This window comes from Manacus candei, unplaced genomic scaffold, assembly GCF_025592945.1.
Source record: "Manacus candei isolate 608988 ecotype Guabito, Panama unplaced genomic scaffold, ASM2559294v1 h1tg000008l, whole genome shotgun sequence".
NCBI classification, from domain to species: domain Eukaryota; kingdom Metazoa; phylum Chordata; class Aves; order Passeriformes; family Pipridae; genus Manacus; species Manacus candei.
The window spans coordinates 12710728-12735313 of record NW_026138056.1 but is presented as its reverse complement, the minus strand read 5'-3'; positions in this window follow the sequence as shown (position 1 = coordinate 12735313).

The following is a 24586-nucleotide window of genomic DNA, read 5'->3' as shown; positions in this document are numbered from 1 at the left end:
TGTTTATGGGCATTGCTGTAACGGTAACAGAAGAACTAAAGTATTCAAGAATAACAGAGAGATGCAATTTAGCTTAAAAATCACATGTGATTTGTAGTGATCTCCTACCTAATTGCCTAATAGTCAGGATGGGCATGAAGAAGGTAATTCGCTCAAAGGAGATGTCTGGAAAGGGTTGACAGGGGCGGGTACTTTGCTGGCTGTCCTTCCATCAGGTCAAAGAGCTGATCATATGCTGTTAAAGTCATTGTAAAAGAAAAAAATAGAAGTCAGAAAGGCAGGCTTTAAATGACTCTCTCAGTCACCTACCCAATTAAAAATGGACTAGTTGAAAAATCACAAGACATTCACTATAACTGCTGTAGACACTTGGGAAAAAACAGTGGGATGCTAGTACCTTATACTATTGTTCTCTCTTTACCTATATCATTATTGTATTTTGGATTTGGTTTTTTCTGTGTGGTTTGTTTATTTTTTCACACGACCTGCTAAGTTATTGCATCCAGCCTTTGCATAAAATACAGATGATCAAATCTGTGCTGTTTTGTACAGCTAAATGCAGCCCACGCAGCATTGAACTGACCATCATTTTGCTGGTCATGTCATGTGTGGGTGGCAAGATGTAGAAATATCCTTTAAAGGGTAGTCTCCCTAAGTTAACACACAGTGGAACAGGAGACCAAAATAAATAGATAAATTCTATTTATCATTTCTCAGAAAAAAACCCTGTAATAAATAACAGAATTTACATCATGACCATGAAGATAGCAAGTGAATAACTGAACTGAACTGTTTTAGTGCAACTGGCTTATGTTTCTAACTAAGAACTATTTCACTACCTCATATTTCTGGCACACAGAAGTATTCGTTAAACATCCAGACCACCTATTTCTTCAATTAAGATCTGAGAGCTAGCAGTACATATTTTGTGGCATTTTTAATCAGCACTTTAGCAGGCCACAAAAGATCAAAAACAAGAAGTAAAGTACTTTTACTGGGAGATTGTTCTGGCATTTATACATCATGTTGAAGACATCAGAAAACAAAGCCAATTTAAGAACAGATCTTTTCCTCCTCCTAATGCACCAAAAAGCGCCGGAAATTGTTCACTTTAGATTCAGTGAAAAGGCCTCCCTACCTTTAATGTGTTGCATCAAGTTCCCACTAAAATGTCAATATTTACAGTTGCCACCAAGTGACATCAAGCTCTTACAGCACTTGCCTTTTGCGCTAGCACAAAACTAGCTCTCCTTGGTTAACACCACATAGAAAGTACTGGGAATAGCAGTCACAGTAGAGATAAAACGTTTGATGAAATCCAGGCACTGAAATCCACAGTGCCTTTCTCTTCAGAGGCACTCCAAATGCAATAGGTCTACAGTGGCACAGTAAGTAACTCCCACATCAACCTCTATCAGATAAAATAATTAAGTCTACATCAGTGATTTAGAATAACAGACCATTGCCACAGGATCATCGTTGTGCAATTTGAAGAACAATGAACATGAGCTGCATCATGCCGTTTATTTTCCATAAAAGTTTGGGCTTTGCCGTGCTATTCTTGCATCTGCAGGAGCCTGTTATCCTGGATAAAATTCTGTTCCTTTGACAATTAACTCTTCCTGTCCTTTAAGTAGCCACTAATTTGAGGATTTCTCATTATGTGATGCAATTTTCATCACTGAAGCTCCTTTCCATTTCACTGTCAGGACTGCATTTTTATAGTAACCCTTGCTAGTATCCAGCAACACCACCTCGGAGTCAGCAATCTGGTAGAATTTTGATGGCTGCAGCAGGATGATCAGAGCTTAGGAACGAACTGATTTGTATTTAAGTGGTCAGCAGGGACAATAGAAATCCCAGGACTCAGAAGAAAATGAATAGGTTTAGACTTTTCCCACATGCTGTGTTCTCAATAATACGAGCTTTCACTAAAAAAAAAAAAACAACCAAACTTCTAGCCCTTCCAATTGCAATAATAGTCTTCGCTATGTAAATCCCATCGCTGCTGTTTTGTTGAGTCTGCAGCCAGCCAGACTGAAACAATAGCACCCAAAGAGCCCACAACTCCCCGGTTGCATCTTAATGGGCTGTTTGTTAACTTCAAAGCTGACCATTTAAATGCTAACATTATTAGGCAAGTAATCCAAAACATAAGCACCCAGCTTGAATCATTAGCATTTAATTACCTAACATTTTCTCTTGTTTAATCTACAACGCTGTGCTAACTGGTCTTAATTTTGGTTTTGAACAGTGCAGCACTCACAGTTACGCTGCACTGTGAGGAGGGTCTCATGGAGAAAAAGGAAAATATTTGAGCTTACAAAAACCTGGGTCTTTTAATGCCTCAAACAATGTCGCTTTACTCTAAAGTTTTCTCAGCATTTCGGGGATTTATTTAGGTTATTTCCCTTGACTGGGATCCTTGGTACCTGCTCTGGACAAGGACTGTCGTTAAGAAGTAAGTGAAGATTCAACTGCTAATGAAAGAGTTCACAGTTGTTTCCTCTCTTCTTTCTTCAAGCAAATGAGGAAAAAAGTTTCTATTGCTTTTTCAAGGTAGTATAAAGGTCACTGACAATAGCTCCCCTATAGATGCCAACGCGTGACATTTTGCCTGATTACAACAGAAACATGATAAGCTACAGAAAAATTCAAATTCTTTTCTAGATAAAGCTGTTCCTGAAACGTGACTTGTTCCTTAAAATAAAGTACAGAATTTAACTGTTATCTTCTAATCTTACCTGAAGCTTAGAGCATGTCTCCTGAATGTAAATAACTACAAAAAGGTGAAGTAACACTATTCATGTAAAATACATACAGTGAGGACAAAGGTGATCTAATATCTATAAACTGATGATAAAAGCAAAGAGATTATTTGAAGTTTTAGTTTTTAACAGCTGATTTCAAGCCTGGAGTACAAAGATGGATATTCCATCCAAATCCTCAGAGAGATACCCCCTCACCAAAAAATAATCCCCTAACTCCTTTCTTATTACTGAGAGACACCTTGTTGTACATTTCAGGGGCAATAAGAAAAATGACAAAACCAGGCAATAGTGGTATATTTTTGACATTTTGTCCTCTGAGATTTCTGTTCTGCTGTTCACTTCTTTTTTTCAGTGCTTCTCTGGCATCAGGTCTCCATTGCTAAACCAGCAGGTTATTTTCCCTTGATCTAGGAAGTATTTTCTATCCCAAAGAAAAAGCACAATGAAAACAAAATACCAAAGTTTCACTTCAAGGTAAATTCACCTAGACCAACTCCATTTCCCTCTTGCAGTTAAGGTCAGAGTAAATTTTACCTGGAAGGAAATGTTATTCAACTGGTCCTCACTTGGTGGCCCATTTCTATTCACTTCTCTGCAGCTAGAAATACAACTTTTTTGGCTGTGAAGAGAAGCCCTGAAGTAGATGGACATATCAAACCTATGTATGCAGGAGAACAAAGCTGCCATGTGGCATGTTTAAATATTTTTTTACATTACTTTTTCGCTCAGAGACTAATTCATGGAAGATTATTTTATGTTAAGCCTGTGAAAATCCCTGGATTCACCATTACACAATATTAGCCTGTGTACACTGCACTGATCCATGCTGAAGAATTGCATTAAGGACTGTTTTCATCTCCAGACAAAGAAAGCATTACTAGGCAGATTCACTGTCCAAAAGAGTTATGAGGTGGAGCTTCCAGCCATTCTTCGAGATCACCCAAAAAAAGCTGAAGAAGATTGCTGCAAAGAAAAAAAAGAGAGGGAAAAAAACCCAAACAACTGAAATTAGCGACTGCGGGATTTGAGTTTGTACAAGAACTCAGGCAGATGTAAAGCAAAAAAAGGATGGAAAGATAGAAGGTAGGTTTCTAGGGACCGGACAGCAAACTGACTGAAGTGCTACTTTATCCCTGGCTGCCTGTAGACCTTTTCCTTTCATCCATAACAAGCAATCAAACAAATCCCTCTATCATTCTGTAGCAAGTTACACTGGGTGACCGTCCCTTTTCCCATTCCCAGGCAAGGCTTTCTAAAACCTCCTGTATGGTTCTCCAGGCGAAAGTATGGGCTGAACTTCTGCAAACTAATCTCAAGCTCTGGTGGTTTCACACCAGTTTGGCCATTTTCATTACACAGGCATTTTCAATCCACTCTTTTCTAAACACAGTCATGGGAATTTTATGAATCATCTTGTCATAGAGTAACATAATATTGCAATGCAGTAATGGAGGGTACCAGCAGATGGTGACATATGTAAATTGCTATAAAGATTATGTGCAACAAAAGAGTCTTTAGAAGGTGCAGACACTCTATGTAGTTCTGCTTCCATTTCTTGTAATGCTCAGGGAAAAAATCTTCCTTTCATTATTTCTATCTTGGCCTGCTACAGCTGGTGGCAGCTGTTTGGGGACTTTTTTCTACCACTCAGATAATTTTGTTTGGCATTGATGCCTGAGTAGCTGCTGCAAACCATCTTGGAAACTCCTACAGAGTGTGTCTACATTATGCTTTTTTGCTGAGGGTTGTTTTTCCCCCTCCCCTTTCCTTTGGAGAAGTTATTATCAAGTGCACTGTTTACTGTCCATTGTCAATATCACAGGGGAGCCAGAATGCAAAATAGATGGCTGTAACAGCCACAGGGTAGCATACTGGGGGCTAGCAGAGGAGAAATGCTAATTCCATTGCCATTTCCTGGCCCAGATGGTCAGGACTTCAGTACATGATGGTTTGAAATGCTATTATGAGTACAAGCTAATATTGATTCTACAGAGAAGACTTTGGCACATCTATTACCAGCTCTCTTATATTGTTCCTCACTAACAACTTAGAGTAGCCATTCATCCAGAGAAAAGAAATACAGCTCTGGGCTTGCTGAACTCTTCTCTGAGCTGACCTTATAGGAGGGAAAACTTTGAAAAGTCACATTAGTGCTTTTTCTTGGCAAGAATGAACTGCATATCTGTTCTGAAAAAATTACTTTCTCAAGCAGCAACCCTGTCCTTGTATCCCATACAGGTCTAGCTTACTCATTCAGTGGGAAAACACTTGAGGCCACTGAAGGCATTACTGGCCCAGCTGTTCATTGTAGCCCATGCACTGGAGTCCTTTCACCTCAAAATAGAAAAGGGCCATATGTTACCACTCCAGTCTTCAACAATCTTTCCAAACTTTCCTCTCTGGTGGAACAGATGAACATGTAGGACTGTGAAGTGGGTACCACTGAAGCACAGGAATGTTCTCTGAGGCATTGGCATGGACAGCTGGAGGGCAGGGCAGTCAACTGGAGGTACCAATTGCACTCCTGTGGCAAAACTTGTCCCAGCTCATCCGCTGGAGCTTTGCAAGGCTGTGGTGGTGCTGACCACAGGGTTGTTCTGTGTTAGCACCAGCTAGTGCCATTTGCAAACAGTGAAGGAAATAAAGCAACTAGGCTGTAGAAGTTGAGGAGTCAGTATGTTTTGCTGAACCAAAGAAAGGTTTGTCTTCCTATCAAGAATTATCCCACATGAATTCAGACTGCGGAGAAGAAGAAGTTGAGGATAATTGGTTAATAATGGAAATAGACTAAAACAGTGTACAACATTAAAGCAACTAAAATGGAGACAATTTTGCTTCCAGACATGGTAATCAGTGCACCTAACCTATGCTCAGTCCTAATGTGAATCAGGCTGTTTTGAATTTGCTTTTCCCTAGCCAGTTACCTTTCCTTTCCCCAAAAGGTGGTCCTTTTCTGGTACTAAGCTCTATTGGCCCCACAGCTACCAGATATAAGCAAGAGGTATTCTCAAAACTCCTTTTCCCATCAGGTTCCTAAACCATGTAGTCTCCTTCAGGCTACACTTCATTTGGTCAGAGTATGGGGACAGAAGGTCTTCTCCATTTCTAGAGAGCTCTAGAAGCTGCATATGTTTCTCTGTTCAAGAGCACAGACGAGCCAGCCACAGCTGCCACTTTACCATAGTATTAGTTGTAGCCCTTCAGAGGAGATTCACTTTGAAAACATGGTCGTAAATGCTTGTAAATTGTGAGGAAGCTCAAATTTAGAAGCAAGCACAGTGATCTAAATCCATCCCTTTTATTATGGAGTGAGTAACTTTCAGTTGTTTGGGATTAAATTTTCCTTAATAGTACAAAGTGCAGCTCTGGAATTCTTCTGTCCAGGGAGATGCTTCCTTGCAATGCAATCACTTCTCATTGACTACAGTCTTTTGTATCTCTAGTTTGACTGTTCCTAAATGCCATTCACTCACAAAACCATTGCTACATAACATGTATTTTTCTGCTAGTAAGATCTATGTCCATTATCACTGATATTTTTGTACCACTCATCATGATTTCAGCAGCTCTAGATTATTGTGAGCTTTTGACTGAGTGTATAATTTTTCCTGTGTCAAAGGCTTGTTGTTTTCCATTTATGGTCCTTGTAGTGCATTTTGGGGTTAGGATTCTTTGCTGCATAGCCTTGGGATCAAAGACAAATACATAAACAAAGTTGTTTGCCTGCAACAGGCAGGTCATTGGAGAAAGACATAACCTGTTATGAGGTTACAGAGCACTGCACTGCAGTCATCATGTTGCTCCATTCAGAATAAATCAGAGATGAAAGCATATAATTTGGAGGGCTGTGTATAGGACATCATCAATGAGGACATTGATGCCGGAAAACCTTGAAGAATTTGTAGTGTGGGTAGGAGTGTACTATCCTCTTCAGATTTACTCTTCTGGATAGGAATTGATTTGGTAGCAGGGCTGGCTTCAGGGAAAAATAATGCAGGCAGCTGCCTATAAGGGACAGCAAAGCAAGACCCTCAGAATGGGCTGATCATTGTCCTGTTGTGTGAAAACAGCATCACTAGAGTGGCTAGGAGGTGTGAAGATAAATCTGCATCTGGAGGGAAGTAATAGGCAATGACAAGAAGATTGGCTTTGCTAGCTGGGCCTGGCAAGAAAGGAGGCAGCAGAGGAGAGGTGAGGGTGGTAACTGCCTTAGCTTCCCTGTGGCAACACCTGCCTGTTCCACACAGCCTCACTGTCTGTCCTGTGCTGCCCTGACATTGCAGTTTGCCTCTGCTCTTGACAAATTGTGAGCCAGCTCCATCCTGCAGGCACAAAGATGTCCTGTTTCTTGAATGTAAAGCTCTGGTTCTCCTCTGTCCTGGCTCATAGCACTTTGTGTTGTAAAGAATCAAACTCCTCAGACCATGTTTTAGCTACCATTCTCATTTTCCTGACCTTTCCTTCACCCTGTCAGAGCACCATCATATCGCACACAAGAGCATCAGCTGTGTAAGGCACTGTCACTACTACTTAATTCCTGATTTTGGAATTCTGCTGAGGTCCAAAGTCTCTGCTTGCTGCATACAACTGCTTGATGGGATATGGGTGGAGTGGGATAATTTTGAGATAAACTGCAAATTTAAATTAACTCTGTTTTTAGGATATGTTTTCACAATATATCCAAGCTGATGTACAAGTTCACCATTGACTAAAGGCGGAAACTGTGGTAACCTTTCTTCTGACTCCTTTCTCCATCCTCTCTCCTTTTTCCCCTCCCCATCTCTGACCCCAGACATCAACTTTCCCTCCTGATTTCTTTACAGCGATTCATCTGCTCTCAAATGAAACTGCTTTATATTATCCTTTTTTGCAATCTAATTTGGCTGATATGGCTTGCTGTGTGACTTACATGAGTGTGAGAATCAGGTCAAAGTGTGCAGTGGGAGAGCATGGCTAGGAGCATGGCTGATGGAGATATTCAGGAGTGGAGCTGGACCTTCTGCATCATAAGTGTTATGCTACTTTTCTCAGGCCATATCTTAAGATCAAACTCTAACTGTACCATGCACTGGACAGAAATCATGTAATTAATTTTGTTTAATATTTAGTCTGGACATTTCATAGAACAATAGAGTCACTGAATCAGTTGGGCTGGAATGGACCAAGGGATGTCTTTCAGTCTGCCCACAGCAGGGTCAAATGGACCATTTAAGGCCCCTTTGGTTAAATGTGTGCCAATAGACTTCAAGAAACCCCATTTTGGTTGTAAGGTTTACCTGCTGACAATCTGTAGAGCATAGAAGTACCTAGACTGACATGAAAGGAAGCGAGTGGATTCAACCTCCTTCAATTCCATGAAAGATGTCCTCTGTGTAAGTGGTATTCATGGCCTCATTTTCTCCTTCTGAATCTGCAGGTTTTCAGAACAGTTCTCTTGGTACATCCTTTCTTCTGTAAGGTGTCCCTGGAATGCTGTTTTCCACAGTAACTCCTGGCAGGTTCAGCTGAGAGCAAATGCAAAGATGTTCATGCCTCATAAATACATAAGGCAAAGGATGTTAGAGAAGGAAAATATTCTTTCAATTCTATAAAGGAAAGATTTGCTGGATCTTTTTTCCCCTCTACAGTCCCAGAGAACATGTGCAGCAGGGTAGCAATGGGAACACCAACCTCCTGAGGCTCAGCCCAGTGCCTTTTCTGTAAAACTATTTTTCTTCAAAGCTGTCATCTATGAGGATTTTGTTAGCTGCTCACAGCTCTGAGATTTGTTGGGCACTTTTGCCTAAGCTCATTCTCTTTCTTGAACACAAGAGTGCATTTGTTTCCTTGATCTGCTATCACACAATTTCTTTTTAAACAGAGCTTACTGTGCAATCTTATGTCAGCCTTTGCATTTGTTCTTGTGCCATGCACAGATTTTTCTTTGCCTGGTGTGCCTCCTTGCACTTTATGGAGATTATAGGTGCTCCAGTTTGTGCCTTACCCACCTCATTTTTGAAATCATCTGTAATTCTATTAGTAATTGTTCTTTCTACAGGATGTTCCAACATAGATATGAAAGACATTTGAAAGGCTGCAACAAAGCAATCAGATGCCTTGCCTTCTTTTGCCAACTGTTGGGAACACATGGTGGCCAAATGCAGAGTTTTCATAAGGGTGCAACAATCTTGTAATATTTTGATTGGAACATTCATTTTGTTCACACTGTGTAAGGTCAAAGATGAATGAGTTTTTTTAATCCCATTTTCCTGGCACAGAGTGAGTTCAGCATTTCGGGTTTTCTCCACTGAAGACCTTTTTCTCTTCTGCTGATGTGCACTGAAATATTCTGTCTGGCTTGTTCAGTATTTCTCTAGATATCCTTCTTGTCTTAGCTGCTTGGGTGGATAATTTCACCCATTAACTGTTATTGTTCTCACTTACCATTGGATATCTGACATCCTTTGCCCAATGTCATTTACATTCTCTTTGCAGTTGATATAGGAAGAGACCCTTTTGACCTCTGATGTTTGCTGAAGTTTGTGGGCCTCAGAGCATTATGTTAGGAGAAAAAATAGATGAGAGAGCTGGGTATCTTTTAGGTAATCCCTTTCTACTCGTGTAGCCCTTAATGTGGAAAGAATTAAACACTGGGAGGTAATGCATTTTGCTCATAGCTCAAAGTGGGTTTCAGTCAAGATTCAGCTTCAAGCTCTTGATTTTTCTCAGGGCAGTGTTTCTATTGAAAAAAAGAAATGGATATGTGTTTGTTCTTGTGTTGTTTCACAGACGACCCCACTCAAAACCAGTCACGCTTACCCACGTAAGATTTCTGAGTGACTTCATCTTGTTGTTTCTGTGGGGAGGCAGAGATCTGTGTAATGGTTGAAAATTAAGATTTTTTTGTGTGTGAGAGATGTAAAACTTTATTATCACAAGAGAAGAGCAGCAACTGAATTCATTGGAGTCCATGATATTTTCCCACTCTGTGACTATACTCTTCGTGAACCTAGAGTGCCATTATTGGAAAACATCTACAGTGTCTACTCTAAAATGCTAAATTGTTAATTATCTTCCTAATTCAATCTTGTTTAAAAAGACAGACAGGTTTTCCAGTATTTCACTGAGATGGAGCAGCTCCACCTTCTGCAGCCTTAAGTAACAGTAATATATGATACAGACAATAATACAAGTCCATCACCAGTAGAGATAGTGACATGCTCTGGCTTTTCAATCTGACTGCTTTTTCTACCTATCCTTCCTGATACTATTTCCCCAAATTAACTTTGCAATGAACATATTACCACTCTGGTAATATGACTGAATCTGGACTCCCAGTTATCAGAAGGTGTGGCCAAAACACTTCCTGAATGATCACCCAGTCTCTGTGCTAAGGATGTGTGAAAGGATTTTGGAAGGTCAGACACTTTCTAAGTAAACAACATTGAATGTCCTAAAATACACTGTCTCTACTGTGAATTTCAAAACTTTTCTTCAGCACTTATGTTAGCAAAATTTGCTTGCCTAGAGGCATGTGAAAGACAAAGGCAAAGCAGGTTAGAACATGACCAGACCTAATTCAATTTTTTATTTAAGTGATTATCCTCAGGAAATTTTCACTTAGTACTAATAATTTTAAAGTTGATTTCTTAGGAAAGAGATGGAAAAAAGAAAGAAATTTATATAGAACTCAGGAGTTACTGTGACACTGGGATAGAGCAGTGTCTATAGAAAGGCAGTAGAAAGATGTCTGAGCACTTTGTTTAGTGCTTGCAAGTAGGCTGAATCCTAACTCATGCTTCTGTTTAAATGGACTACTCCACAGGTCATATTTCTCTTTTTCTGCAGCCAGCTTGTCACCTGGTTAATATTGCAAAGATTTGCACTAAATTCACAAATGCTAGTTTAAAGTGTCAAAGCTCCTTTAAAAGAAAAATAAAGTTAACCTGGGCAAAATGAATAATACATATTTTATAGCCAAAAAGTGAATTGCTTTCAAGCTTCAGAAGAACTGGTAGTTCCTGCAGCCTGTGATTGCAACAATATTTTTTCCTAAGGAACAGAAAGCATTTATACCTTGATATCCAATTCCTCAAGGTATACCTACACTTATAAATTTTAGTATATTTCCTCTCCATTCATTGTGTACTCTGGCAGACATTGGGAAAGATGTAAATTTTTGCTTTATACATGCTGAAACACAAGCAAACAGTGTCACCTCTAACACTTCCTGTGAAGCAACAATCTTTATTTTTCTCCAAAATTAAACAGAAAGAAAACACTTATAAATTAGTGCCCCAAACCCTACTAGAGAGTTTGCTCTCCACAAGAAAAGAGCACCTCACTGCTGCAGTCCTAACGTCCATGCTGAATTACAAACATTGTTGCATACGAACATTTGTATGTTAAAGATCCTGGAGTGCAATGTAGATCACATTTCCAGATTTTAATGAACAGGAAAAGATTGTAGAATCTGTAAAGTTCCTGTCCAGTCTAGAGATTGCAGTTCAGTCATTTTCAACAGACGAAAGATAGGTAGAAGCTCTTATCAAACCAGGTCATACAATACCACTCATGGATTGAAATTTTCAGTGATTTGGAAGATATGCAACCCTGTTGTTCTGGTATAACATAACTATGATTCACTGCCTCATAAGCAATCACAGATCAGCAACTCCTTTCTGCCCCTAGCCATTCTATCCCATGTCAGAGTGAAGGTCACAACAATTTCCAGCAAGCTGGTGAGTGCCTGGGGATTTTGTGGCTTGTGTTTGTCAGGAATATGTGAACACAAGTTTGTCATCTAGTTTGCAAGTGCACAGGATTTACATCTGTAGCTATTATAGGGTAAAAGTATTTAGGGAAAGCTATGGCATGGAGCATAAAATGCATCCCCTGTCTTTGGCCATATACACATGCATTTGTAGACTGGAGGTCTCACGAGCAGAGTGAATTGTGAGGGTGTCCTGGCCAAAGAAGTCTCAAGTGAGAAGATTTTGTTTAATTAGTTGCCAATAAACAAAAACAATCATGAAGAAGAAGAAGGATTTGAGCACTTATAAACACATGGATAAAACACTCATCTCTAGTCTCAGCTGACCTTATCTTCTCCCTGGTGAGGTGACAAACAGCAGAGAAGCAAGCAGTAATGCTCTTCTGCTGCCCTTTGATGCCCACTGATTTTCCTGCCAGGCTTCTTCTGAGTGTCCCTGTACCAGGGTGGGTCCCCCATGGGTAGACCTGGTTAACTTCTGCCCTTCACAGAGGGGAGGACTTGGACAGGAAGAGAGTAAATAAAGGAGCTGTGAAGCAGCTTCTATGGAAGGAGAATACGGCCACCAGGTTAGGAGAGACATATCAGCACCAACAAAGCGGAGTCAGGGAGGGTGAGAAGATGTTATGAAAGAAGTGTGAAGACCAGCAGAGGAAGGTATAGAGCAGCAGAGTGGAGATGCAGAAGGCCCAAGAGATTTAACTGCAGCACAGCTGGTGTTCTTCTTCAGAAGAAGGATGGTTTTCATCCTGCTAAGGGAAGACCACTGACTCTCTGAAAGTGATGGGTGTTCTACTTGGTTTTTGTGGGTTTATGCTAGGCCTTGGACTGAAATGCCTACATAGCACTGGTCTCTCTGCAAGTTGTGCCACTATGTCCTGCGGAGATGAACCAGCTAAGCTGGGGTGTTTGAAAAAACAATCTATTCTCATGTGTTCTGGAGGCCATGAAACACTTACCTTGGTGCATATTACACCCCCTTACACCTTGAGACTTACTAGATACTCTCACTTAACTTCCTCTTAAATTTGTAGTTTTAGTTAGTAATTTTTTTCTGCTTTTTATTTCCCCCTCCATGACAAGAAATACTGCATACTACTATTGGAGAAAGAAAGTCAGTGGGTGTCCTAGGTCTGGAGCTATCTGTAGCTGAAAGAGCTCAGGGACTTCTGCCAAGGAAATCTCTTTGAACTGAATTACCCTAAAATTCAACTGAAGTGCAAAAAGTTCCTTGATTTTGAAAGAAGCAATTGGAAACTTTGCCAGAGCTTTGTTAAAACTTTACAGGTCTTTCATTGCTGGTTCTCTTCTGTAAAAACAAACAAAACCAAAAAAACCTTTTCTCTATCTTTTCTCTATGTATTTTGGCATCAAAAGCAGAAAAGAAGCAGTAGGAATGACCAACTCTGAAGGGAGGGAAGTTCCAAAGAAATTGACTACAGAAGCAGTGGAAAGGGAGGCAGAAAGGGAATCCCATTTTATCCCCAAAATACTCTGTGAGGATGTTACAAGAAGGAGGCAGAGAGGCCTTCAGTCAGACAGCAAACACAACACCCGTGTTTTCTGATGTGCCATCTGTTTCTACATCTTGCAGTGCATTGCTACATACAGCTGCTGCCACCAAATGTCCAGCTAATTTTAGGTTACTTCTCTGTGCTTTAGCTTGGGTAAGTAGTCTCTCAGCCTCCATTTGTAGGAGATGACACATGAGCTCTCCCACCTGCTGTAGATTTCCTGACAATGTCCCTTGGGAGACCATAAAGGCAGCTATGCATTTGTGGGATGAGAAAGAAGGGTCATATAATTAATTAGAAACTGCTAAGTTGTCAGTAGCATAGGCTGTATTAAGCAGTTTGGTTGCAGCCCGGGGAGGAGTTGACTTGCAAAATAAATTAGAAAAACAAACCCTCTTTGACTGGAAGGGTGCAGCATATTCATCAGTTTTTGTAAAGAAGCAAAGGAGGATAAGGCAAAGCTTGAGAACAGTGCAAAAGAGCATTGCTACAGCAAAAAAAGGAATTAACTGTTTTAGAGACAGACTGCCACATATCTGGACAATGGAGCCCCTCACTCCTGGGTAGAGGAACTTGCCACTGAAACAAGTTGCATCCTGGGAATGTGGAGATCTGTATATGTAGGACTCCTGTTTGTTTTCTTGTGTATCAATAAGCAGTGTCAGGGATGGAAGGGAAAGAGGAGTTGCTTACCTGTACTTTCAATGAGACTGTCACCTCAGTTGGATATGTGTGTGGAGAATGAACTGAGCCGTACTGCGGAACAGATGAAGGAAGGATAAGTTAAATGGTAATTCAGCCATTATTTGGTGTGTAGATGAGTACCAGCATTTCTCCATGTTTGAATATTTGGATTGAGGAGGACCTGAGAAGGAGACATTTAAATCTAGGACAAAATGTTGGTAGGCAAAGAATTTGAATGGGAGGAAATTGACAGTAAACTACTGATAAGTCTATATGCAATTCAATTTGGTGTGCCTGCAGAAAAAAAAAGAAAGCTTCATCACAATCTCCTTGATGAAAACCACCTGCTGATGGAAGCCAAAATTCAAATAAAATAAACAAGTCTATCTTAAGAAAGAAAAAGAATGCCACTAAGAAAGTATCATAAAGTAAACTGAGTGTACCTTCACCTTGAATACTGTTTACAATTCTGGGCACAGCACTTCAAAAAGGGTAAAGCAAATGGATTCACAGAAGGGCAAAAAAAAAGTATCAGAGGGATAGCAAGATGTCTACTGTGTGCATGGTGATTATAAAGGTGAATGCTTTAGAAATAAATAAATAAATAAATTATGACATAGCATAAATATATCCATTACCGACTAGAACAGAGAAGGTCAGACAGAGGCACCTGTTTGCTTTCATAATAGAAAAAATACAGAAACACCATAAAGAGAAAGAAAACCAATTTAAAGCTGTTAAAAGGGTGTTTTGGGAAGCATAAACAGCATACAGCTGTGTATGAATTGATGTAAAACATGACTGAAAAAAAAGGGATTAGTAGGATTCCAAAGAGAATTTAAAACCCGATCTCCAATGGTATTTAGGTGACTAACTCCTGCTGAAGTGCACGTTGTAACTTCAATTAACTGTGAGCTCAATTTTGGGAGGTTCTGAACATGCTGGCTGTGACCCAGTAGGACCCATGCTTTGCTCTCAGCAGGTAAATATTGTCCCTGATGAGTGCAGCAGAAATTACACCCCCGAGGTTAAGCACACACTTATTTTATTTGCCGGACTAGGATGAGCATATTCAGTATTGACCTTTCCATAAATAAAATGCCCACAATTATTTATCCTAGAGGAAAAAATTGCTTCATTGAGGAACAAACACCCAGTGATCTGCATATGTTAAACAGGAACAATAGCATTCATATAATAGTGTACAAGATCTGACTCAAATATGAGGAAGAATTGAATACCAACTGGAAATATAAGCTGGTTGTTTATTTCACTGACAAGAAAGATGTTACATTAAAAAGAAAAAATTCTTTTAGCTTAAAACTGCAGTTCGCTGTCTAACACTATTTTGGAAGAAATGAATAATTTCTTGTCCGCATGCCTTCGTGAAAAAAAAAAATCGTCTTTTAAAAAAATACACCCTCACACTTAGAATATTTAAATAGTTAAATATATGAATCAAATATAGTAAATAGTTTAGAAGGTTTGAAGTTCTGGTTCATTGTTGTAGAGAGCTGCTGGGATTAGTTACATGGTATGTGTTCCTCCTCGGTGGCAAAATGAGCTGCCCTTCCTCCACTGCCCTTCAGCCCTTTATGCCTGCTCCCACACTCATTGAGATGTGCCAGCACAACTGCTCTTGGGATAATTTCGTGGACCAGATTAGGGAGATCTGTGTTGAAAAGCAAACAAACAAACAAAAAACAAGGACAAAAGCCTTTTTTTCCTAGTTTTTCTTTTTGCCCTGAACTGTATCAAGAGTCTGAGACACAGTGTGTTCCACAAACAATAGCAAACTGCAGAGGAGGGGGAGAAGTAGCTGGATCAGGGCAGCGCTGAGAAACTTCCCAAGGCAGTTTTGTCAGCAAAAATAACATTTAGTTGCCCCAAAAGTCTCTCTCTAGAGTCAGTTACAGCAGTATTTAATTCTGAAATTGATATTAATCCCATCTCTCTGTAATTGTACTTTTATACATATGTATATATGCATAGAAATATATACTAAAATATTATATATGTGTGCATGCATCTCTACATTTGGAAAATACTTAGTCTCATTAAGATGTGAGATTTGATTTCCTTGAGGGAAAAAAACCACAACTAAACAAAATCACACAGGCAAACTGTTTGGAGACAGATTTAGAAATTCCTGGGAAACCACACTGCAGTGTTTGTAAAGACCTATACAATAGAGTCCTAGCTGCCTGCCACACAAATATTCCTCTCGTGTGAATGAATGCTTAAGTATGGAGCAACAGCCCATAAGTGTGGGCAGAGAAACAGATGGCAGGGCACTCTATTAATATGGAGAATTCAAGCGATTCCAAATATTTTGTTGTGCTTTTACCCCCATGAACTGAAATTGTATGACAATGGAGTTTCAATGGCTCCATTTTAGGGACGAGGAATCTGCAGATAGACCTAATCAGATATTACCCATTTACTGCCATCTTCCATGTACTTGCACCAAGCCACCCATTCTTCCCTGCTCACTGAAGTGTGTTCTGTGTCTGTCAGCAAGATGCTTTGTAGAGCTTGTGTGTGCAGAGGTGAAGAATCAATCTGTGTACAGATGTTTTCCCTGTCCCCAGGATAAATGGAAAAATAGCATGCCCAAGAAAATGAAACAACTGATGGATCTAAAAAAATAACTTCTGTCTCCAGGCTTCAAGATAACATACTATGTGCTGGCCTGTGACAGTCACTGGAATGTCTCATGAGCAAAGTTTTCCTGAGACCTTTTCCTGAGAATTGCATCCTCCTTTAAACTATTAGATGACCTGCACTTTAATGTGGCTACCCTTAACCACATTAAGTGGTTTTTTCACGTTCTAAATCTTCTTAATACTTTGTTACCTGGGGAGCTTTATTAGCATTCACCTGTCTGAAAATGACTGGGGAACAGAAATGCAAATTACTTCTAGGCAAAGCAAATACGTGGCATTTTGCAAATGAACCTTGCAAAACTTATGCACATGTTAGATATTCCTGATGCAGCCTCTACAGTCAATTAAGCTGGTGATGACCATAATATATTATATTGTATGTCAGAGGTTAATTGTTCTCACCTTTTTTGTCTTTGTCTCAGCAAGCATTCCTATACACCAGCTTCTCCTTCTCTCCTGACCAGTGACACCACCAGTTGGAAGCAGCTGGCTAGTTTGCTATCTTGTGTCAGATGTGTTAAATGCAGGGGTGCTGAAGGTGGCAGTTCACATCACCCCAGGGGAACATGTTGAATACCCAGAGACTGGGTTTGAGCGCTGGACTTCTCTACTGTGTAGTATATAGCTTTGCTTTTTCGTACTTCTCCATGTTAGTAAGAGCAGCCTTGGAGGGACATTCTGTGAACTTTGTGATATAGGATCCGCCCCAAGGTTTCCTGCCTTCAGATTGTCTTTTGGTCTGCACTCACACCTCTGAATTAAAATTGTGTTACCTCAGATCCTCAAATATGATAGGCATTCCACAGTGAAAGGGATGAGCAGCTGTTCCCTGGAAAAACTTCTAAAAAAATAGGTGCCCAGCCCCCATTGAAGGATCAATCTTCAAATATAATTGTGCACTGATATATAAAAGCAAGGAATGTACCATTTTCATCTGCCAATATAATTTATTTCAAGCCACAGCTCTACCTGACCACTGTTGGATACAGTCATTGTATTCTGCACTGCACAGCAGAAATGGGACTTTCAAAATACATGTAAATAGCACTTTCCAGAATTTCATTTCTGCTTCTCAAACAATATCATCCTCAACAAACTCTTGAAAAGTTTTCACACACTAATACTTAATAAGTGAACCTAAATCTTCCCAGATAATGTAATGAATACATCTAGAACTTCACCATAAATTGACCCATCAAAATACTTTGATTTTACGTATACTCTTCTTGAAAAATGATATCCCATGCAGCTAGTGCTGTCATTTAAAAATTGAATAATAGTGTGCAGAAACAAGAAATTTTGCAGATAATCAATAAAGTGTAGAAATCTTCAGTTCTAGTATTTTTCACAAAGCAACTCTGGCTCCTCAGTAGCAAACCTCAAGGGAGACCTACAAATCCCTTCTAGTAATAAGTCTAGAATTAAATTTTGTAATTCCTTTGGTTACTCAAAAGGACAATAATGAAGACGTTGCATTATGTGTGATTGCAATTTGCCATCTGATCCTATTTTTGTGGACATGAACAGTTTCTTTTTCATATTTGTTCTATAAGTTTTGTCAACTCTCTCCATGCTAGTGTGTGCCACGTCTGTCAGCGCTTTCCTCTCAAGCGTTCTACTTGATTAGAAAATTAGATTTAACCATGACCAAATATATCTAACTTGTTTATAGCTTTCTTTTCAACATGATGTTTCTTACCAGAACTCTGAAATCTGTACTTACTTTTTTGTTTTCTCTAATTGTTTCATAAATCTAATAAAGGATAGCAGTTCTTGCAGCCCTACATCTTAACAAAATACTGGAGAAAGTAGTCACCCTTAGCATTTGCATTTTAAAAAATGTCAGTGTGGAGATGTAGGGAGCAGGAAACAAACTTTTTTTTCAGATTACAGTGATGTGGAATATTTGATGGTGCATCAGCATCAAGAAAATATATTTCCATTTTGGGCTTTTTCACAAGAATGGGAAAGTTACTTAGCCCACTGATTTGTCATTTTTGCTAGGACTGACAGGTGTACTGATTTTCACACCTGTCTTCATTGACAAAAGCAATTCAGTTAAAGGCTATTACAAATGCTTGTTAACCAGTAACAGGTTTTTTTAATTAACAGTTGCCTATGCTGAAAGGTATGGCAGAAACAAAATATTTTCTCATTGTTTCCTCTGCATATAAGGTTTCTGTAACTTAGAATTTATTACTCCAAGAGATGTATAAAGCAGTGTAAATAAGATCTTCACAGAGAATATCTTGACTTTGAAAGACGCTTTTTGACCTTTTGACTTCATTAGGCTTTGCGTCACTTTTGGTGATCATTAAAGAAATAACTCACATTTTAGATATGTGAACATATAAACTGGGTTGTTTGTCACCACTACTTGTTCTTTCATCTGAAAAAGCAGAATAGATTGGGAAAAATATGTGGGGATTTTTTACACCACAAAAACAACTTCAAGTGTTTCTTAGATCCCTCTACTAATATGAGCAATATGGGAAGATATTTCATTGTTAAAAAGGTCACAGAAATTGTTTTTAAGCAAAAGACTTTCCTTGAAAATGTAGTAGGTATATTTCATTACAACATGTTTCTAAAGAATCTGTTTAAGGAGTGATGAAAACACTTCTTACTCTTGCCCAATTTGTGAAGACAGCTGCTTTGGGAAAGGGAATGGTAGCAAGGAAGAGTGAGGAAGAGTGAAAAAAACCCTATGCCAAACAACCTAGTATCATTATCTCTTTGGTTTTTTCTCATTGTATTTTTACACATGTACTTTGAAATTAATGTGTTTGGTGGACCTTCCCGGCTTTGCCTGAACTGAATATCACATCAAGCACCCTAGCTCAGCAATGGTCTTGCAACCCTGTCTGATACTCTCTTTGTGCATCAGGCAGAGAGAGATCTTGTTTCATGAGTCATGCATAAACTCACTGCTGGGGTTCTCCAAGTTGCTACAGAGACTATTCAGAGACTTAAAACAAAAGGAGGCGACTGTACTTTTGTGGAAAATGGTCACAGATGCCATATCATAAGATGTTGCTGATGTCAAAGACAAGTATTTTGAATACATGGTAAAAAAGTAGCTACTGCTGGGTCCGTGTCTTGAAAGTTTTCTTGAGTCATATTGTGTGCTGTGTCGCAGCAGGATAAAGAACAGGATAAAACAAAACCTCGGCTTTATGTGGAAAGCTGCTGCTTGAGAACTTCTGCACATCACTTAATCTTTCAGTCAATCAAAACCTTTTCTCTTAACCAGCTATGCGACATTAAGACCACCTTTCCCTGAATTCAGCCTATTCTTTGCACTCTTGGGCTTCTTTCCTCTCTTTTCTCCTCTATATTTCTCCACAGTGGGTGGTAGATCCTTTCCTCCTGTTCTTTCCACCGTCTGGAACAAACATTCTGTGACTGAGTTGGGCTCATTTCACATCTCGTCTGATGGGACATCTATTTTCCTTGGCCTGTGCTTCCTTTCTCAGATTAATAATAATAGAAATAATAGGCAATAAAACATTAATTCCTAAACCTCTTTGCAATCCTGCTACGAAAGCTGCCAAAACCCCAAGATGTTGCAGCAATCACCCTTACTTCTACCTTGACTGGGTGTGAGATGCATTGTAACAAAGACTATTTGTATTTTTGCTAATAAATGTAGCCCCCAGAGACATGTTCTCAGATGTTTTTGGTAATGACATATATAATCCATCACAGTGAATTTTGAAGCAGGGCCTCAGGAAGGGTGATGAATCCTGGGCTGAATTAGTTTCTAGCAAGGCAAATGTGTACTCCTATCTGTTGCCCAGAAATTGTTCCCTACAGACGGCTAGTCACATCTTTCACTGTGTTTTCACCTGATTAGGCAGAAGTATAGGAAGTCCTTGATGCAGATCCCATCCAATCAAGTGAAATAGAACAGGGATTTGATGGCACGCAGGAGAAAAATCCCATGTTCATATTTCTGACTTCCTATTCCTCAAAGTTCCCCAAGGATAAGGGGCAAAAGCTTTGATCTTGCAATGTGCCTTGTTGCCTCTCTCTATGACCATCGTCTCATCTTAGCAATGTGATTTGTCTTGTTTATCACAAACAATTTGTGCATAAATATTAATGGATTCAGGACTGCAGCAGAACTCTGAAACATGCCATGCTATTCATACCACTCTTCAAAATTTTTTAATAACATTGTCTCCTGCTGACCCTATAGAGCTTGAATACACTAAATTACAGTATAACATACAACTACAAGAAGGACTGGAAAGAGGATCCAGGGAGCTACAGTCTGACCTTAGTGCTGGGAAAGGTCACAGAGTAGATTGTCTTGAGTGCCATCATGCAGCACAGACAGAACAATCAGGGGATCAGGCCCAGCCAGCATGGGTTTATGAGAGACCAGTCCTGCTTGACCAACATCTATGACAAGGTGACCCGCTTAGTGGATGGGGAAAAGGATGTGGATGGTGTCTACTTCAACTTTAGTAAGGCCTTTGACACCATTTTCTGTAGCATTCTCGTGGGGAAACTGGCTACTCATGGATTTTATGGGCATGCTCTTTCCTGGGTATAAAACTGTCTGGATGGCTGCGCCCAGAGAGTGATGGTAAATGGAGTTAGATCCAGGTGGTAACCAGTCACCACTGATGTTCCCCAGGGCTCTCTGTGGGGGCCAGTTCTGTTTGATACCTTTATCAATGATCTGGACTGTGCTCTCAGTAAGTTCACAGATGGCTCCAAGGTGGGTGGGAGTGGGAGGCTCTGCAGAGGGATCTGGACAGGCTGGATTAGCAAGCCAAGGCCAATGGTACAAAATTCAACAAGGTTAAGTGCCAGATCCTGGTCTTGGGTCACAACAACCCCATGCAGTGCTATAGGCTGGGGGCAGAGTGTCTGGAAAGCTACCTAGCAGAAAAGGATTTCAGGGGGAAAGATCAAGGGAGACCATATAATTCTCTACAACTACCTGAAAGGAGGTTGTAGCCAGGTGGGGGTTGGTCTCTTCTCCCAGGTAACAAGCAATAGGACAAGAGGAAATGGCCTCAAGTTGCACCAGGGGTTATTTAAACTGAATATTAGGAAACATTTCTTCATCAAAAAGGTTGTCAAGCATTGCAACAAGATGCCCAGGGAAGTGGTTGGGTCACCAGCCCTGAAGTTATTTAAAAGGTGTGCAGATGTGGCACTTGGGGACATGGTTTAGTGGTGGGCTTGGCAGCCCTGGATAAAAAGTTGGACTTTATGATCCTGAAGGTCTTTTGCAAACTAAACAATTCTATGATTCTGTGGTAATACACAGTTCACCCCAAAAGCCAGCTGAAGTGTCTAATGTAGTATAACTAAAGGAATCTTCTGAAATAAACCAAAATTATGAATGTGTCATGGAGAACAAGCTCAGAAAGAGTAGCCCTGCTACTCTCTGGCTCTTCATTGAGGCTGAGATAGCAGTTGTTTCCCGTTAGGGAGCTAATAAGGAAAGCAACAATAGAACCCGACCTTTCTACACTTTTTGCTTAGTGACCACTCAAGGAATTTAAAACCAACATGTTCACCTCACTGATGTCACATTACCAGGAAACCTAAACAGACATTCAAGAGCATAATTACATAGATTTTTCCTTTCTTTCTCTAGCTCACTTTTATCTCAGGTCTGTTTGGGGAAGGAATAACAATGCTTCAGCTGAACCTTCAGGCTGGTTTTCAGGTCAGAATGAGGGATGCCATGACAATACTATCTACAGTGTGGTAAAGATTAGGTTTCGAAGTGCATAATTTGAAGTATCTTTCTAATTAGTCTTCTGCTACATTTTTGGATAGGTGAGATATTACATGGATACTGGTTGTCTGTAACACCATGTAACTTCTGAACTCAGTTCTGGTTTTCTTTATATGCAAAATTCCTCTTAGAGTGTGGATGAATTCATGTTTTTTGACAAAACTTATGAAAATAAACTAAGAGAGACATGCATGGTGAATGTTCCCCCAACATGCAGCAGAACTCACTGTGTGTTAGTTCGTGTGCAGCATGCTTTTTATTGCTGTCACAATGAACCAAGGATAATAACGCTCCAGGCAATTATAGGTATGAAGAATTCATACCTATAGTTTAAAGACATCTCCACTCATTTTACATTAAAGGTGTGCGAATTTTTGTGGGATGGTAGGACGATATATTTTACTATCACATAGTTCTTTCATTCAAAGTGCCTGTACAGTGTCTTTAAAGGTTTATCTGAAGGCTGTGTTTTGCTCTAAGTGGCTGCCTTCTTCCTGAATGTTCCCCCACATGCTTCAAAATGAAGACATTTAGCCCTTCACCCTGTGAATTACCAGCAGCCTTTCACTCAGCTCACATTTAATTACTGTGCAAGTCTTTTTCTGTGGGTCTTTGGACTTCATTGTGTGCTGGTGTTACCCCTTGTGGAACAATTTGCATAATATAAAGTATCAGAAAGCGTCATTTTGATTTAGTCTGCTCTTGTTGAAGTGTAAACAGCCACTGAAGACTTAAGGCGTGGGTATTTTCTGTTCCTTCCTCCCCTTGATTCAGAACCTCAGTGGCTCTTCAGGCAGACTGATCAACATTTTCCACGAGGAAAACTGAAGGGCAAGAAACACTACAAATCCCTCCTTAAGGCTTGTATGGTATGTGAGGGAGTTGGAGTTTTTCACAAAGCAGTAATTAAAACAAAGCACATACTTGGTACAAGCCAAATCACCACTCTGGAACTTTAGCCCAACTTATTCTCTCTATGGTATTTGTTACTACCATTTACCGTATCCAAATTGGTAACTATTTGTGAGGCTTTGGAGCAAAACTCTTTTTCTTTGTGGAAGGACTCGGTATAATTAATTAATTTTAGGTCTACTTTTAATAGTTGTCCAGGGGATATAATAAACCCTTTTAAATTTTGCGAAGCACAAGGAGAGAAAGGAACTACTGAAGACTCAATTTCTGTCTTCATAGCTCAATTGACTTGCTTTCTCCAGTAGCTACATTGCATCAGTTCCTTGCTGAAGAACCTGTCTTCGCTTCATTACAATTTTCTAAATCTGCTCCTTGCCTCCTGAACTGTCTGGCGTTTTATCTGGAGGACATATCAGTTCAAGGCAAGGGACAAGACTCTCTCCCTGAAGAAATTTAATCTTTGTGTTGGATTGACACATCTGTGCACTTAAAACCATTTTATACCTAAATCATGTCCAAGTCAAATCCCTCAAGCCCCAGCATTTCAGTCTTGAGGGAAGGGGGAAATTTACATCTAATTTTCAGGGGCTGGTGAGAGGAACCAGGCCAGAAAAGATGCCAATTATGAACAGGACAAGCTGGGTTTCAGCTGCTTTTTAAGGTGTATGCATAAGCAAATCCTTAGCTGTTGTAAATTAGTTAATTCCACTCACATCCAAAGAACTATCTTCACGTTCATTATCTAGATCTTTATTTTCAGGTACTGAGTGCGTTACACAATTTCCTGTGAGAAGTAATTTGCATTCAGGCATGCTCCAGCTGCACAGTTCTATAAGGTTTATACGCCTGTCATTATAAAATGCTGACTGAACAATAACAGGGACTAAACAGGAGCATATGAAGAGCAGAAAAGACTTGGGATGAAGTGCGTGTCTCACACATACATTCAATGCGTTAAACTGCTTTACTATTATTTTCCATTATTTCTTAGCTAGACATAGACAGTCTGCTGTAGTGGAAAAGAAATAGTCTCTCCAACAATTGGAAGAAATTAAAAAACTAAAGCTATGGCACAGCTGTTTTTTTTTCCTGCTGCAAGAGCTGAGAGAAAAATGTACTTTGAAGCTAAGCTTTTCGGTCTAGAGAAAGTAAAAAAAAAAAAGAGAGCCAAGACAATCCGGGAAAACTTCTGTGTGTTCAATGAGGTTAACCTTGAAAGAAAAAGATATTCACTGCAGTTCACAAAACATCTCCTTGCCACCTAGTCTATGTGTTTTACTCTAAAAAGCAGAACAACTGATGAGAGAGGAACTGGGAGGCAAAAGTGCAGCTGTCAGAAAGACCAAGTGAAAGTAGCCTTCGAGATGAGAAAAGAAAGAAACAAAGGAAGAGAGAAGCAGTGCTAGGAAATGTTCTGTTCCTTTATGCAGACAATCGCTTGCAGTCTCCTTCTCTGCCAGGGTCTGAGGCATGCTGAATTCTGGCCATCAAAGCAGCACAACCAAAACCTTTCAGGGACATCA